Source organism: Mya arenaria, chromosome 10 (assembly GCF_026914265.1).
Source record: "Mya arenaria isolate MELC-2E11 chromosome 10, ASM2691426v1".
Lineage (NCBI taxonomy): Eukaryota > Metazoa > Mollusca > Bivalvia > Myida > Myidae > Mya > Mya arenaria.
The window spans coordinates 8,867,567-8,885,848 of record NC_069131.1 but is presented as its reverse complement, the minus strand read 5'-3'; the positions used below and the strand labels follow the sequence as shown (position 1 = coordinate 8,885,848).

The following is an 18,282-nucleotide window of genomic DNA, read 5'->3' as shown; positions in this document are numbered from 1 at the left end:
AGGTATGAACAAGTTTGGAAACTTTATATACAAAAATACCTATTAACCTGAACATTCTGAGACAGGTTTTGTTTTCATTACGAGCATTTATTTCTGCTTTTGTTTCTTCTGTAAATCTTATTTACAAAAAAAGGGACTTGTAATTGCTCTTTTATGTAAGAATATTGTTTTCTTTAAATGCACACAATGGCAGGAATGGATAAATTTGCTATTTGATAAATCAGTTAGTTGATTTGCTGTCTTAAAGGCAAGAAAAAAACAAGTATTTGATTAAAATTATCGCCACTTTTGCTAAAGTTCTGTTGAAACTTTGCAGACATAACAACATTTGCATTTTTATATATGTAACCTCTCTATAAAGAGGATTTTATATAACGCGTTCATATTGTTTTAGTATAATTTGTGTAATATTTACATTCTTAAGAGCTTTTGGGTTGATAGAAAATATCGGCAAGGGAATCACATTAAACCCATTTTAATATAGTAAAATCAAGATTAAATAAGAAAATCGGCTTAATAAAATAAGTTACTAATGTGTTACGCTTAAAACCCTCCGGGAAATTGGGGCCTGAATAAAGGAAAACAAAGAGTCGACGGCGACTAACAATCCAAGCCTGTACAATGCACACAAGTTAATTCATCAATTAAAAGAAACGCCAATACCACATGTATCAATACAAGAGGATATTCATTTCCATTTATATTTGCAAACTTTGACATTGAATCAAAGGGCATTGCTAGAAAGCACGGAACATCATTTTGCTTGCCTTTAAATAATGCTTTTGCCAATTTGTTGTAAAGGTGGAATACAACATGCCGTGGTGGTAGTCTCCGTTCAGATTGGAATAGTAACATGCTTTGTACCACCAGCCGCCTTTTTCTTCCTTGGCACAGTTATGTAATTGATTAATGTCCATATCGTGATCGTACGTGCTGAATTTTGACCCGTTGATGTCGAGGTTCATTGGATACACTAAAATGAAATAGTATAAAAAATAAAGCATGCATTATTTCGCGTGGGTCGCGAGGTATATTTTATATTTGTAGACTGATCATATAGCAGTCCCCAACCCAACGTGAATTGTCCGTCAAGACCAAATAAACGTGTTTGTAATGTTTGCATCGGTATGATATTGAAATATTCTTCCTCTACACATAAACCATATTAAAGATGCACTCTTACTCTCAAATAAGATTTACCACAAATAATACCATTGTTTAATATTCCAAAAAGGATGAATAAATGTCGAAAACAATTGTTCTAATGAAGGATAACGAGTTTAATTTGAAAGAAATGTGCATAAAACACGGTATTTCTACCTTATGAGACTATAGTAGATCACAGTAATTCTTTTAGCATTCATCAATCATTTAATATTTTTGCGTTTTCAACTATTAAATACACGGTTACAAAATTGTTATCAGTTATAAATATTTTCCATACATACATTATTTAGTAAGAAGTTTAAGGTTTATCACTCAAAATTTATGTTTTTATGCATGTGTATTAATTGCCTTTGAATAAGAGTGTCACTTTAAATAATCCCCAAACATAATGGGATGAGGAAGATCCCATCACAAGTAAAGCTAAATATTTCTGTATATCCCGTTTAATATACCACACAAAGTGCTAGGCACAAGCTTTTAACCATCAGCCATTGACTGTATAATCTAGGAATATTTATATTGGTCCCAGATAATATCCCGACACAACCTATTTTCGACCACATCCTGTTTTCAACCGCCCACTGAAAAGATGTAAAACACTTCGATTGCACGAACTGTCAGAGAACTTCATTTAAAAAAAAAGACTTCATTTGTATTTGAAACAACACCAGTTAGTCATTTTTAATTAATGCCATATTAAACCATTGATTAAGAATAATTTTACGTGTAAAACACTTGTTTGAAATTGTGTTGTTTTCGTCTGCCAGATTTAACATGACTACCAGGGCCAAAAACCTATGCCCTTCCGTTTTCTAAGTATAGTGCACAACATTACAAGCGCACCAAAATAGGGTACATTGCTTATACTAATATTTATGAATTTTATCTACAGGTAACTTAATTGAAACATAATTGACTCTCATTTATCATAACTTTATACACATTTCAGCCTAGGCAGGTCATATGAGGGTCATTCAGACTTTGGCCAGTGATACCAGCTAGGATTCATGATGGGTGCATTTATCCGTTTGTATCCATGTTAAAGCCATTATTATGATACATTCCTTTGCCGCTCTTGTGGTGATCAGTAACTTTAAAGTGACAGTATGGCAAATATGTAAATATTTAGTTACAACTTAAATATACTTTGAAACAGCTAAAACAAGTTATACAAATTAACAACTTTAAAATGAAAAATACTGTGCACAAACTTATGTTGTGAAGTATAGTTCAAGGTCAAACATATTCGAGGTCAACTTACTACAACATGTGATAGCTACCATTTTGGATGCAAAATGTAAACAACAGACGATTGATACGCATTTTTTAAAGATTAATGATTGTTTTGCTTGATACACCCTTTTGCTCCGTTAGAAAAACTTCAGAGTATCGAGTTACGGACGTACACACGGTCAGTTTCATAAGATAACCTACGTGCATGAGAGCCAACTCTGCTGCCGAGTTGCGCCGTGTAATCTGGCCCTGCTGCTACGCTGAATGGACGATAGATATCGAACGACTTCGTGCCGTTAACTATGTCAACATCAACACGCAGTTCATTGAGATCTCCCCTGGTAGTAAACTCGCTCAGCAGTTGTAAACCTGAACGTAGGAATACCGTTAAATCATAAACCGCTTCAGGATCTGTCGTTATTTTAGCATGAAACAGACAAAAATAATAGAATGGACAAGCTTTAACACAAGCGCGCACGCACACGCACGCGCACGCACACGCACACGCACACGCACACACACACACACACACACACACACACGTTTATTTATGTATTATACTAAGATCTATGGCACTGCAGAATTGACTTTCTGCGTATTTATAACCAATTAACGGGATTGATGACACGTTATAAAAAAGAGAAATATATTTTATGTTTATATTCAGTTGATGAGATAGTATTTAAGTTATCATGTGCACGAAACTGATTTTGATAAACATTTTTATCCTGTCATTTGCATACAGATCGGTCCATTAACAAGGTGCCGTGTAAAATTTAGTTTATTTGGATAGAAGACCACGTGATGTTTATCGACAGTCAGGTGGGCATGTGACCGCGAAAACGAACTTCTTTTCTATTCTAAAATGTCATAGGAAGGGCACAAATAATGTTTCAGTATCATATCAATAGTCCGCCAAGGAGCGACCTCAACAATCACTCGCCCATAAAGTCCCATCACCCTGCATAATAATGTCACTGGCAAAACAATCTGCTAGAAAATCTACATGTGGTGTAAAAATCTTACCCCACCCGCAAATGCTGAAAATTGTGCAGCATTTAACTACAGGAATTTGACTCAGTGTTTGGTCTTAAATGATATATTAAAGTCATTATATTACCAAATACTGACAAAAACAACAATTTCGAACAGACTGGTCACTAATACAATCATTAAAGAAAGGACCGGTGTAACGTTGTAAAGTGACCCCCATAGAATAATGACCCCCCGGTCATTATTTTATATAAAATAATGACCATTTTCTATAAAATACTGACTCCCCTTATAAAATAATGACCCCCCGATTTTATCTGTAAAATATTGACCCCCCCCCCCCCCACTTAGCCTGTTACTAACATATCTATATCAATTCAAGTCACTGTCGTGTTTCTATGGCTTTTATATTTGTTGTTGTTGTTTTTGCTTCTGGAGCCGCTGCATGTTACTGCTGCAGAAGCTGCTGTGTCTACATCTATTGAAATGAAATATAAAATTGCTTCCATTTGAATTTCATTTAAATTATCATCAATGTAATACAATATACATAAGTCGCTTTAACGTAGCTGTATATGATTCAACTTCAAAGACAACATTGTTCTACTTCATCTGACGTTAGATAGCCTTTGTTCATACCGTGGAGGCATTGCTTAAAACGAATGTGTTAAAAATGCAAGGCTTTGAGGAGCTATTTAAGCAGTCACTGTTCGTGCCATGACTTACATCAAAGTCCATGATGTCACTGAGCGGTGTTTTTTATGTTTTATGCAGACTGCATCATTTCTAAAAATAGTTCCTTTGATTTACCTCAGAAAAGCCGCTCGTTCAACATCAAAGAAAACGACAGCGACACCGAAAGCAGTTCTACGTAAACGCGTGTATATATAAAGGTCTGTGGTAAGCAGTCAGTCCAACCTTGCAGCATGGACGAGAAAGATTACACAGATGTTGTAGAGTTTGTAAAAAATGGGAAGTATCCCGTTTCTGTAAAAGACAAGAACAAAAAGAGGAATTTTCGTAGAAAGTGCAAACCTTTTATTTTTGATGACGGGTTGTATTATAAGAAAACCAGCTCATCAAAACGTTTGCAAGTTGTTAAGAAAGGGAAGACAGATGACATCATTCAGAGCATGCATGCATCAGATCACGGAGGACATTTGGGAGTTTCAAAAACGTAAGTTTGATATAATGATTTCATTATCATGACCAAAAAGGAACTTGTGATTCCTGTGAGCCTGTGTTAGATATGACATTTAAGATTATTTAAATTAGTACGAAAGCTGAATAACAAAAGCGTCAAAACGTGACTGAACTCGTAATAACGAGATAAATATCTCGTAAAAACGACTAAGTATCTCGTTATAACGAGACAACTATCTTGTTATTAGACTTGTACGGATTATGACGGACACGGACACTGAGAGCGAACAACCGACAGGCAGGGGATACTCTCAAAGTTATTTCATGCTTTAAAACAGTCATGTATGTATAAATAAGGCGTATCAGATGAGTCGTTTTACAAACTAACATTAAGCTCTAGATCTTTGTATCAGTTATGATTAATTTTCGATTATAATAACTGTAAATATATTGTGAGAACAGTCCGAACGCAATATTTTGGTTTTCGCTGACAAAACCATTATACTGAAAAAGGTAAAGAATATATAACGGTACTTGATTTTAAAGTTTATAATATAGGTGAACAGGTCTTTGGATCATTCCATTATTAGATAAAACTGAAATAAAGTGTTTTGTCTATATATTGTCCGCTTTTCATGCCAATAGTAAATGATACTGGTTTATTTTGATATGCAGTGTGCAATATTAAAGTATAGTCCGTTTAAAAAAGCTGATTATGAGATACGAGTTTATTGTCAATAAATAGGGGTGTAATGATCGGATGACTCCAGGTAAATGTTATTGTTTTGATAAGTATTTTATTTACTTGATGCATTAGCATATTCACTTTAATTTAATTGTCCTCTAAAATGCTCTGTACTTAATGAAATTACAGATATTAATTTCTCATATAGAGTCGCTGGCCCAGTGGTATCGTTCAGATCTATGACGATAGCGGTTGTGGGTTCGAACCTCAAGTGAGGAAGTTTTTTTTTATGCCCCCCCCCCCCCCCACAAAGTGGGAGGCATATAGTGATTGCACTGTCTGTCCGTTCGTCCGTTCGTTCGTTCGTCCGTCCGTCCGTCCCGTTTCGTGTCTTCGTCATAACTTCTTAACTGTTGAATGGATTCGAATCAAACTTCACAGAATTGTAAAGCACCATGAGAAGGTGTGTCGCGTCCAACTCTCAGTTCCCCAGGTCCAAGGTCAAGGTCACACTTAAAGGTCAAAGTTCAAATCTTTCGTGTCTTGGCCATAACTTCTTTACTATTGAATGGATTTGAATCAAACTTCACAGAATTGTAAAGCACCATGAGACGGTGTGTCGCATCCAACTCTCGGGTCCCCCAGGTCCAAGGTCAAGGTCACACTTAAAGGTCAAAGTTCAATTTTTTCGTGTCTCAGCCATAACTTCTTTACTATTGAATGGATTTGAATCAAACTTCACAGAATTGCAAATTTTGAGTTCAAACATTTCAAGGTCAAGGTCATCCTTCAAGGTCAAAGGTCAAATTAAGGTCAATGTGCTAGGGGGGCATTTGTCTCTTACAGTGACAGCTCTTGTTATTTCATTTTTGGAAAGAATTACATAGTTTGTATTTAGTAATGTTATGTAAAAATCTAAATCACGAGAACCTCACTTATCTCGATTTTGCATGTATAATTCAAATAAGGTCCGAGTACACATAATAAGTAGACAGTATCCTCCAAGTAAACTATAAGAATGCCAGGAAAGTATTTGAATTCCGCCGAAAAGGAAAAGGTTGTATCTGTGCACTTATGAGGATCGAACCCATGATCATAACATGTGTAGTGTTCCGCATTCTTCCATTATACCACTACGCCACAGTCATTGAAAGTTGCTTATGTAAACTCAAAACTAATTCTAATAATTCTATCGTCATTTAGAACATTTAGAACAACATGTATTGGATTTCAACTTGTCTCAGGTGCATCCATGGCTAGCTTTATTTTTAGTAATGATACTACAGTGAAACTTGTAATAGGTGACTTTCCGTGAGACCTTAACAAAAAGGTCACGTATGACTGGGAGTCTTTTAATTCAGGTCCACTAACGTCAAGTGTTTCAATTTATTATTTGTTCTTGTAAATCCTGATGCCTGTCTTTTTCTTGGATTATGGTATTTAAATTGATATAAGATATTCCCTATTTAGAATATGTATACGTATTTGCATTATTATTTGTCTAATTCCTTTTTACTTGTTTTGCAAGCCATTTTGTCTGCCGTGATATCATATTACTGCACATCGGTTGAGTTTTCAAATCCCGCGTTTATTCATCGGGTAATGGATAGGTTTATATGAGATTATATTTCCATCATATTTTATTATTGTTTGGTAATACTAAAAGGAGCAGGGATTTTGAAATTTCGAAATTTTAATTAGGTTGGTAGCTCCAATTCGATTTTCTCACAAGAAAAGTTGTTCGTACGGATTATATAAAATGAACTCGTGCATCCACAGATCGTCCAATTTTGGACATATTAGAAGTTATGGTTAAATTGACTTAACTCAGATAATAAAAGAGAAAAATAAACATTTTTGCCATAGCACACAGTAAAGTTAACACGCTGGTAAGAAATCCAAGATCCGAAGCGCTATATGTTAATGACTGAAAAATGCATGAAATTCGTTTAATTAAGCCATATTATCATCACGGGGTGCAAACATTACGGTCGTTTGTGGCGTCAGACAGGGAGTCTTTTAATTCAGTCAGTGACTTTATATAGATTTTTTTACGTCAGGCGGTCGTAAACAGGGTCGTATACGGCAGGAAGTTGTCTAAATCAGTGAGTCGCTAAGGCAAGGTTGACTGTATTTTGGTAACTTATCTGGACTAATAGTTATGTTTGCTTTGTTTCAGATGGGAAAAGATTTCGACTAGGTTTTACTGGAAAGGATGTTTCGAAGATGTACACACGTTTATACAGAACTGCGACAACTGTCAAAGAAAGGTGAACCTGAAGAAAGCAAAGAAGCCACTGCGACCTATCACAGTTCCCGCCGAGGCTTTCAAGCAAGTGGGCATGGACCTTATAGGTCCTCTAGAAACCTCTTATCAGGGTAAGTTTTGTCTGTCGGTTTGTTGGGCTGCTTTGGTAGACCCTGGTGACTTTGACTCGTAGACAATATATGTCGGGGCATTGTGGTGCCGCATAGCGGTGTTGCTGCATAAAGATGGTCAAACAAAATTATGCGGCGATTTTCAACGCATGCAGAGGGCATGTTTAGGCGGCAGAAAGGCCCCCTTTCGCCGCATAAAGAAACCCATTAAAACATAAACGATAATTACTAGTTACTTCTATGAAGTTTCAACCAGACCAGGATCTAGTTTTATGTACTCACTCTCTCTTCCTCTGAAAAAGTCTTAAGTTCCGAAGGTCATTCCATCTTAAGTGGGGGCATATTTTATTCACTATACATTATATAGGGAAAAAAATTGTGAACGCAACTTCTCCTACACCGCTTGGTGGATTTTGTTCAAACTTTCACAGATGATCAACCTTAATGTGTAGATGATCGTAAAGACAGGAATTTTGGCTGTGATTGGTTTTAGCAAAATTATGGCCTTTTGATGTTTTATTCACTATACATTATATATGGAAAAAAAATTGTGAACGCAACTCCTCCTACACCGCTTGGGGGATTTTGTTCAAACTTTCACAGATGATCAACCTTAATATGTTGATGATCGTACAGACAGGAATTTTTGCTGCGTTTAGTCTTAGCAGAATTATGGCCCTTTGTTGTTTTATTCACTATACATTATATAAGGAAATATTTGTGAAGTAATAATTTTGGTATTAATATACTTATTAATTTCATATTTGAACACAACAAAGCTTTGAACTGGACCTTCAAAAAATTAATATGAAGATAACCTTGGCCTCTGAATGACCTTGACCTTCAAATTTAAAGCCTCATAAGGCCTTTGTGTTTGGAGTGGCTGCCACTATTTTTGTGACTAAAGTATACTAAAGAAATTATATATTTTTCAAGTTAAATTATATAAGAAATAACTGTTTTCTTAAAGCTTTTTAACAGATTTGTATATCCAATAAGCATTATAAGGAAAACAAAATATTTTATTACCTCCCTTAATTCTTTTTACTATATGTTTACATGTAGGATAATTAAAAGTGAGTGTTTCTTTACGTTTTATTGTTGACATTCCCTATTTAGACAAATGTTAAACCCATTTTTAACATAAAAATAAAAGCCTTATGGGACTTTAAAGTTTGAAATTTCCCAAAAGTGACTAAAACTTTGCTATTTATTTATTAGTTTTCTTCATGCTTGAGCACAACAACCTTTTTAAGACAAACTTAATATGCGCTAAAGATCAAATGATATAACATGTTACTAAGCATCATGTAGGGGTGCACCAGTGTCCTATGGACACATATCTAGTTGTTTTATGCGTGGCATGTCGCCGCATAAAGGTGGTCACCCTCTATATGCGTTGAAAATCACCGCATAAACGAGTCCGACCACCTTTATGCGGCAACACCGCTATGCGGCACCACAGGGCATAATAATGTTATGACCCCCGTAATAATACTATGACTGGGGGTCATAATACTATGACCGGGGGTCATAATACTATGACCGGGGGTCATAATACTGTGACCGGGGGTCATAATACTATGACCGGGGGGTCATAATACTGTGACCGGGGGTCATAATATTACGACTCCTCCACACATAGGAAAATGAGTCTCACACAAACCACTATATGAGGGTTATTTTCTGTGTGAGGCAGAGTCATAATATTGTGCCCCCGGTCATAAACTGTGACTGGGGGTCATAATTTTACATCTCCCCTACACATAGAAAACGCCCTTCACATAGTACCAACGGTTGCACTGCTCATTTTTAGTCACTATTATGCATAAAAGTAATGATGCGACTCATATTTCTATAAGGATCAGTTTGCTAAGTTACAATATACTTATATTGATAAAATCACCATGTCCAGTCTTCACGTGGTTTGACGGTGAAGTTAATGCTAAATGATGGTGGAAAACAACCTACTGGGTATTTCACCTCTGTACCACCGTACTCATTTGAAACGTTGTAATACATTGTAGTCAGTTTAACTTGAGATTTTTAGTTACTGGAGCGGTAGAGACGTATCGGTAATGCACCTGTTGAGTGGTGGTAAACTGAAATAGATTTTACGCAGTTTACGATTAGTTACAAGCAAAGCGACCGCCCATGTGAAACAGGGCCATGTGCGAAAGCAACTGCATTTCTTTTAAGCACTGTAAATATATGTCGTATTTTTACGGGAAAACCATAGTTTATTAAATTAAATTTTGATAGTTCTGTATTTTTACGGGAAAACCATAGTTTATTAAATTAAATTTTGATAGTTCTGTAACTTAAACGCCGTCGACGGTTGCCAGCTGATATGTCAATGTACCAGCTGTTTATGACCTGTCAGTCAAATATGATCAGGCTTATTAGTCCCCTACGAGGACTATAGGAATGCCCTCCGTCAGTCTGTCCGTCCGTCCGTCTGTCCGTCCGTCCGTCCGAAAATCTGGATCCCGCGATATCTTCAAAATACTTAAAAAAAATTCATGAAACTTGGAATAGTGATAAAGGGCAATATGGAGATTATGCACGTCTTTTTATTTATTTATTTTTTTCGTTTTTGCGTCCGTCTGTCTGTCTGCTTTAAAAAACATTCAACACATCTTTAACCTAACTGGATTCCACTATATCTCCAAAAGTACATTGAATTTTTTTATGGAACTCCCCTACCGGTGTAACCGAGATAGGATTGCCCTCCGTCCGTCTGTCCCGTCTGTCCGTCCGTCCAAATTTTGTTTCCGGGCTATTTCTTGAAGACTATTGGCCAGATTTCAATTATTTTTTTTAAGAGTTATAGCATTTGACTAGCAATTTGCAATTTTCAAGCGAAATGAATGGGGGATTTTTTTCTTAAAGTAGTTTGTATAGAACATATCAACTGTAAACTTGAGAAAGATATTATTAAGAAACAGAGTAGTGCTTTTTTATTTTCCTTCCATTTTTGTCGAGCCCACCTTCGGTGAACTCGACCCTTAGTCGCCAGGTTTTGATGTTCGCTATATGTGCGTGCATGTGTCCGTCCTGATTTTTACGGACCATAACTCCAATTTGAATGAAAATGGAGGAATTTCTGTAAAAACTTCACACAAGTGATCACCTCCATGAGTTCTAGTTCTGCGCGCATGAACTGGGTTTATGGGTCAAAGGTAAAGGTCTTCTTAGAGATCACTGATAAATGCTTGTGCAGGGCATATCTGGTAACTGCATGAAGAGATTTTTTTTACTATAACTTCACACAAATGTTAACTACCATGAGATCTAGTGTCGCACGCATCAACCAGGTCTCCAGTTAAAGGTAAAGATAACAGAGGTCATTAGAAGTGCTTTTCTAGAGGATATCCTATATGCATGAGGGAATTTTTATGCAACATCTTAAAACTGCGATGCTGGCCCGTAGACATGCAGAATGAAATTCTAGTTTCTATGCAAACTCAAACTTGAAAAGAAACATCTATCGGCTGGGGATATACTAGTATTGTCTTTGACAATGCATCGTTGATTAAAATAAGTATTGTAAAATGCTTACATTTATACATTTCAGGAAACAAGTACATTGTCGTTATAACAGAATATTTGACAAAATGGGTAGAGGCAGAAGGGATTCCAGACAAGTCATCTGAAACTGTACTATCAGTATTCACAAAGTTTGTCACGACACATGGTTGCCCCAGCGTATTAATAACGGATCAGGGGAGAGAATTCTGCAACGACTTGAATGAAAAGTTTTGCAAGCAGTTTGGGATAGAACATAGAATTGCATCAGCATATCACCCACAAACAGGAGGACATACTGAAAGATTTAACAGGACTTTGTGCGATATGCTTGTGCACAGTGTAGATTTGTCGCAGAAAAATTGGGACATTAAGTTACCATACGTACTGTTTGCCTATAGAACGTCTAAACATGAGTCGACGAAACAAACACCATTCTATCTTGTGTTTGGAAGGCACGCACGCTTACCAATAGAACTAGACTTAGCAATGCAATCGGATGATAACCAAGACTCTGAATTGTCACTAAAGGAAAGAATAGACTCGTTCATTAAACTGTCGTGCAACAGAAAAGAAGCATCGTCCAATATTAAAACGGCACAATCGAAGCAGAAGAAATATTACGATTCTTCACTACCTAAAGACGATACAGCAGGTTTTGAAGTCGGCGACCAAGTCCTTCTTCATAACACCAGAAAATTGACGAGAAAAGGAGGGAAATTGGGTCTAAAATGGAAAGGACCATTCAAAATAACAAAAGTAACTGGAAAAGGCACTTATTTCCTAGAAGGAATGAAAACAAGTGTAAGTGGGAACAGACTGAATCGCTATAGGCAGAGTAATGACGATGCTGCTACAGATAACACAGAAAAGCGACCAACTGAAGGTCCAAAAGATGACCACAGTCTAATAAACAAAGAAACAGGAACCCAAGCAAACGAGAAAGCGTTTGAAAGACCTGCAAAAAGAAACGATAAATCTGACGACTGCAATCTCCCTCCAAAAAAGAGAAGAGTATCGCGAGAAGATGTTGCAACACAACCTACCAATTCTACAGAATCTACTAATCAAGAACCCCAACCATTTCAATTCAGACCATCTAATCAAGAATGGCAGGAACAAATCTCGAGTGTATTTAAGTCGGCAGTCAAAAACACGTATGCATCCGGTCCAGACAAATATATACGACGAGACGCCAAACCTACTAAAACTGTAAACATGCGTGGGGATGGCAATTGTTTGTTTAGAACATTCAGTTATTTAGTTTTTGGCGTACAAACACACCATAGCTTGATAAGGCAAGCGATTGTTGACTTCATGAAAGAAAACGAAACTCTAATGAAAGGCATTACACGTGATTCGGTTTCCAGATATCTAGACACGTCAATGATGGCCTCCGAAAACACTTGGGGAACAGAAGTGGAGATATTTGCTTTTGCAACTCTCACCAGAAGCGTTGTGTATGTTTATTCACAGTATGGCAGTAAGGAACAGTGGCGTTGGTTAGAATACAAACCGTTAGGCCTCATTGGTGGTAATTTAAGGGGTCGAGCAGTGTACATTCAGAATTCCAGCGACCATTTTGTCCCGGTGCTAGAGGTAGATGGCGAAGAGTTCTCAAGAAAGCCATACAAACGAATTCGGAACCACATTCCAGAAAGATACCACGCCCTTATAAGTGATGACATATTAGATGCTGCTTTAGTGAATTGTTACGCAGACGAAGCCTTGCTATTAAAACTTGACAAAAGTGTAAAGACTGTATATGTGAAGGCTTTTACTAACACGCCTTACAATGTAGAAGGGCTGCGTGGGTTATCTGACGAGGTGGATGCAAATATTTTCAATATAGTATGTGACTGGAGCGATGTCGAAAACATACTTAATTGATAAGTGACACGTGCAAGAATAAATCAACAACTCAGTGGAGAACGATACAATTTATGCTAAATTTGGTTTAACATATTGCATCTGATGAGCATAACAATGCGTGCTAAATATACCTTGTGTGATTTACTAACTAAAATAATAGCTTAAGATATAAACATATGTGACATGTAGTTTTACCAAAGCACAGGTCAACACCCTGGGACGTTTTGTTGGATTCGCCTCTATATTCCATACAGTTTTAAATAAAAAGTCCTTTCGTTTATGAAATTGTCCTTATTATATACCGAACAACACTCCCGAACCACGGATATATAGGATCTCACATGAGTTGTCATATGATATAAGATTTTATTAAACGAGCTCAAGAAAATGTTACATAGCGAGCCTCGGGCGAGCTTTATAACATTTTCTTGAACGAGTTTAATAAAATATTATATTTTTTGACAACGAATGTGAGATTCGTTTTATCACATGACTTAAAACATAAAATAAAACATATAAAATAAACCCTTTTTAACGCTATGAGTACGCACGCTTTTCACGCCTTTTTTCTATATGGAATGTATTGGCGGAAATGAGTCACGTCAAAGTTATATTACACGTGTTAAATATAAAGAAATTCGTAATGATTATATTACATGAAAAACAAGCGATGTCATGTGATAAAATCAGATCTAGCAAATTCAACGATAATGCTACCAAGACCCGTATCTATATTCACACAAAAGTAAAAACACTCTAGAGGCCACATTTTTATATGAATCTTTATAAAATTTGGTCAGAATGCTAGTTAATTCGAGTGAGTTTAAAACTGAGTCATATTAGGTCAAAATTAGAAGTATGTCCGTCCGTCTGTCCGTTTGTCCGTCCGTCCGTCTGTCTGTCTGTCTTCCGGTAATGTCAAACACCCCCGGGGACGTAGACATGGTTGCGCGTCAAAATCGCAAGAAGGTTTAAAGAGTAGTTTAAAAAGATTTAAAAGAATGTTTAAAAGGGTTAACTAGAAATACATTCTGCATGCCCACGGGCAGATGTCGAGCCCGCTTTGTAGGTTTAAATTTTCACAGAAAGATTCATAATGGACATTTGTGAAGATGAAAGAATGATAATGACCTTGACCTTTGATATTGTGACCCCAAAAACAATAGGGGTCATTTACTCAATATGGGTGATCATCCTATCAGGTTTGGCAGCTGAAGGTTGAACAATAATTAAGTTATTGAGCGGAAACCGTTTTCAGTTTTAAGGTCTATGTAACCTTGAACTTGTTATTTGACATTTGACCTCTAAGTGTGACCTTGACCTTTGCCACAGAGACATAATTTTTTCGCGCGACACACCGCCTTGCCATGGAGAACATTTATGCCAAATTATATTAAAATCCCTCCATCCATATAGAAGTTATGCTCCGGACACGGATTTTGCGCCGACTCCAAGTGTGACCTTGACCTTTGACGAGCGGATCTGGGTGGTGTGCGCGACACGTCTTCTAATTAAGGTTAAAATATATCTCAAGTTAATGTTAAATTCCTTCAAAAAATGAGCGAGATATTTCGTCACGCAATCTGATTGGCACATACGAAATAAACAAGTCTCCGTGACGTCATATGGGCTGGCCACCGCTCTTCCGAATAACGGACGCGATCGTCGTGTTAATAAGATGCAATCGATTTTCTTAGAAGATAATCCAATAAATCGACTATTATTCTTTTGATATAAGTAGAAATAATATAAATGATAATATAAATATAAGAAATGAACGCCTTCTCGCTATAGTTCAACGGGTATATGAATACAACAAGTAGCGTGCATAGTTAACGTAAACCCCTTCGGGGTTTACGAACTATGCACGAGACTTGTTGTATTCATATAATCGTGAACCGACGCGAGAAGGCGTTCATTTCTTAAATATAGCTGCACTGAACTGCTCAGGGGTAGGGAGGAGGGCAACAGTAAGTGGTAGGTTGTTCCAATGGTACACAGTCCTGGGGAAGAAAGAACATTTATGATAATAAGAGGTTGCTGTAATTAACCTGTAACTCAGATCTTTTGCATGAATTGCTTATCCTTTTTGTGCTAAATGATTTCTAAAACCACTTTTCGAATGGTCATGAAAAGAAAAAAGGGATAATATTTTTAAGTCATTCATCATTGCTAGTTCCATTAATCTGTGTGGGACGTTTAATCACTATACAACTTTGATGACTACGAAAATGATTCAAATCACTAACAAACACTTGTCACTTACAGTGCACTTACAGTGATTCTGCTTGTATAATTAATAATTATTTAATTTCAATCGCAGAGAGGTTTATATAGTTGACTCCTAATCCAGTTGCACAGATTCGATTCTTAGGCGAGGAAGCTATCGAAGTATGTTACATCAGATCAGGATTAGACGAGTTCTGGTAAGAAGTCCAACGATACTAGATTGAAATCCAGCCACCCTCGCCCCCTGAAAACTAGCTAGTTCTGTGATTATAAATATTTTTGATTGTTGATATTCAAACAGGCCGTAAATTACAACAAGTAGTTGCGTATTTTGTTGATGGAACGTTCCTATGCAGTCCATCGCCTATGTTTTAAATGATAAACTGAGCAGCGCACAGTTTGTATGCCTGTCACCCATACACGACCCTGGTAGGCGTCGAACTCACAACGGTGAGGGGCAAGTGATTCTCGGTCGGAGACTTTAACCATTTTTTCTTTCCACACAAATAGGCATCGGTAGTGGTAATCCCTGAAGCTTGGATCAATTCCATCTAACTGCGGTCAAAAAAAAAACGTGCAGTATGGACGCATGCACGGACGGGTGCCATCTCTCCTCCGATGTCTATGGATGAAGATAATTATGTTGTGCAAGTGTACCTTAGATAGGTTAGGTCAAGGTTTGGATTGGGGGGGGGGGTCCTTATTCTATAGGGGGTCACATTTCTACGTGAGGGGTCATTTTTCTACGTGTGAGGAGTCATAATATAATGACCCCCCAGTCATAATATAATGACCCCCCGGTCAATATTTTATATAAAATAATGACCGGGGGTCATTATTTTATATAAAATAATGACCGGGGGGTCATTATTCTATGGGGGTCACTTTACAACGTTACACCGGCACTACGGACGTGTCCAAAATCAGGTAAGTCAATTTTGATCTCTGTTTTCTTTTACACAACCGTCAGAATCTAAACATACTGTAAATTTTTGATAAGCTCCATTCATAACCTTTGCAATGATATACAACATCATCAACAACAACAACAACAACAACAACAACAACAACAACAAATGTTAATGCATTCAGGCAATCATGGCTATAGCATACAAACAGATTACGAGCAAACAGGTAAAATTTAGCGAGAAGCATAAACAAATGTGAACAAAAAGATAAATGATACTTCTTTCGCATTAAGAAATCGAAGTTGACCTTGTTTTCGATTGGCCGGGCCTAACGAGAATACAATCGAAAACAAGGTAACGTCTGTAGTGATTACATGAATATTTTAACCAGTTTGTTAAAAAATACGCTATTGTGAAATACATAAATGTAAATAGTAGATGAAAATTTGAACAATGGAATGAAAGGAAAAGTTTACGTTAAAATGTCGACGTATAATCGGCGAGATGTTTTGGTTTATACTTTAAATTCACCATACTGTGTTAATTTGTCATCACTCACCTAACTAAAATTCACCATACTTTGTACCGAAACCTTCTTCATAGTCTGCAAATGGTCTGAAGAAATCCACAGAACCATTGAATCTGTTCTGGAATACCTAAAATGAACGCACAAAAGGTGTAAGTTTAATTATGGTTTTGGATCCCGTATTTATTCTATGTATATTAAATGTTATGAGTCATTCATTCAAACAACACATTCTATATCCAAATGTATAAGTATGTTAGCCCCATAAGTAGCAGCCTTTTAAAATGGTGCTGTCGTTGTTGTTGTTGTAGCTTTACTGTTCAGTATCACGTATACCTATAGACGGTGTGGATGGTACAACAGTACATATTACATTTTCCTTTCTCTCACTAATGAGATCGAGGGGGAAGGGGTTCATGACCCCTCAAAATGGACATTAGTCCTGATTTGTACTTAAGACCATCCCGTATTGATTCTATGTTAAACGTCCGGTTCAAGTTTCATAAATTTTCTACCCGAAGAAGGTGCCAAATTAAAATGCATATCACAGATACTCACGATCCAGCCGCCTCCGTCGGTCTCAAGGTCACAGAGCAGCTGAACTCGTCTACGGCTAATAGGCGCGTACACCGAGTACACTCCTGATGATGAGCCAATACCGAGCCTCATTATGTCCAAGCAACTATGGGGTTCTGCTGGCAAAATGAATGCTTTGTATGTCAATTGCTAAAATACTTTTTAATAATACTATAAATATGGAAGCTACAGGGACAAGCTCAGTTGCCAGAACTATTATTTCTTATGTAAGCGATCCGGGCATTATTGTTAATCTTGTCTATCTCATTTTCGTGCCGTTAACATCTTATTGAGAGTGTTGCTATAGTTCCATTATAAGTTATTGATATCGACATACTTACCTGTCTGTTAGGATATAGTTTCAAAATTGAAACCTGGAAACTAAAAGGAATTCTTGGTCTAATTTTAATGAGAATATATACCCTGTGTTGGTTGAAGGGCAGTCGTGGGTTGTGTCGCTGTAAAAGAGAATAAAATATTGTTGAAGTATAACCTTGCTAGATATGAAATTGATATTATTAAAAATTGTACCATTTGTCAAGTCTTAGAAATATATGTGACAAAAGGCAAATCCATGTATAATGTAACGATATCTTAATACGTCCTTTTTATGAACAAAATGCGATTACTAGTAATTAGTTTTCGAAATTATGATTTTTTGGCGTAAAACGTTATCCTAAATATCGGAAATTTAGCTTTTAGCTTATTATGGTCGAAATTCGTAGTTTGGACTAGCTGCCTTTACTCGCAAGAAATGTATTTGTCTTTATAAATATGTCATTTTGCATCACAGAAAACATCAAGTGTACACACTTATGGTCCGAATGCAGCATGAGAAGAAAGTGTATCATCTTGTCATATAGAAACAATAGCCCGTCCCTCGCACGCTACATACTCGTATGCAATATAGAAGTGTTTGTAGATTTACTCACGGCATCGGTTACACGCCTTGCGACAGGTGACCTCTGCGAGAAGGTCGTCATGACAAAGATGCAGATTGTTCCGGCAGCCAAATACATCCAAGTCTACGCACTCACCGGAAA

At 36.8% G+C, this 18,282-nt stretch overlaps 1 long non-coding RNA gene across 1 annotated transcript; it reads right to left on the bottom strand.

The window, feature by feature from the left end:
• Positions 1 to 687: 687 nt before the first annotated feature.
• LOC128204104 (uncharacterized) lies at positions 688 to 17,253 on the bottom strand. The gene is made up of 4 exons (XR_008256095.1): positions 17,222 to 17,253; positions 16,697 to 16,793; positions 2,602 to 2,769; positions 688 to 973 (listed from the first exon to the last, which is right to left on the bottom strand). It is a non-coding gene; the product is annotated as an uncharacterized LOC128204104 (long non-coding RNA).
• Between the last annotated feature and the right edge of the window lie 1,029 nt (positions 17,254 to 18,282).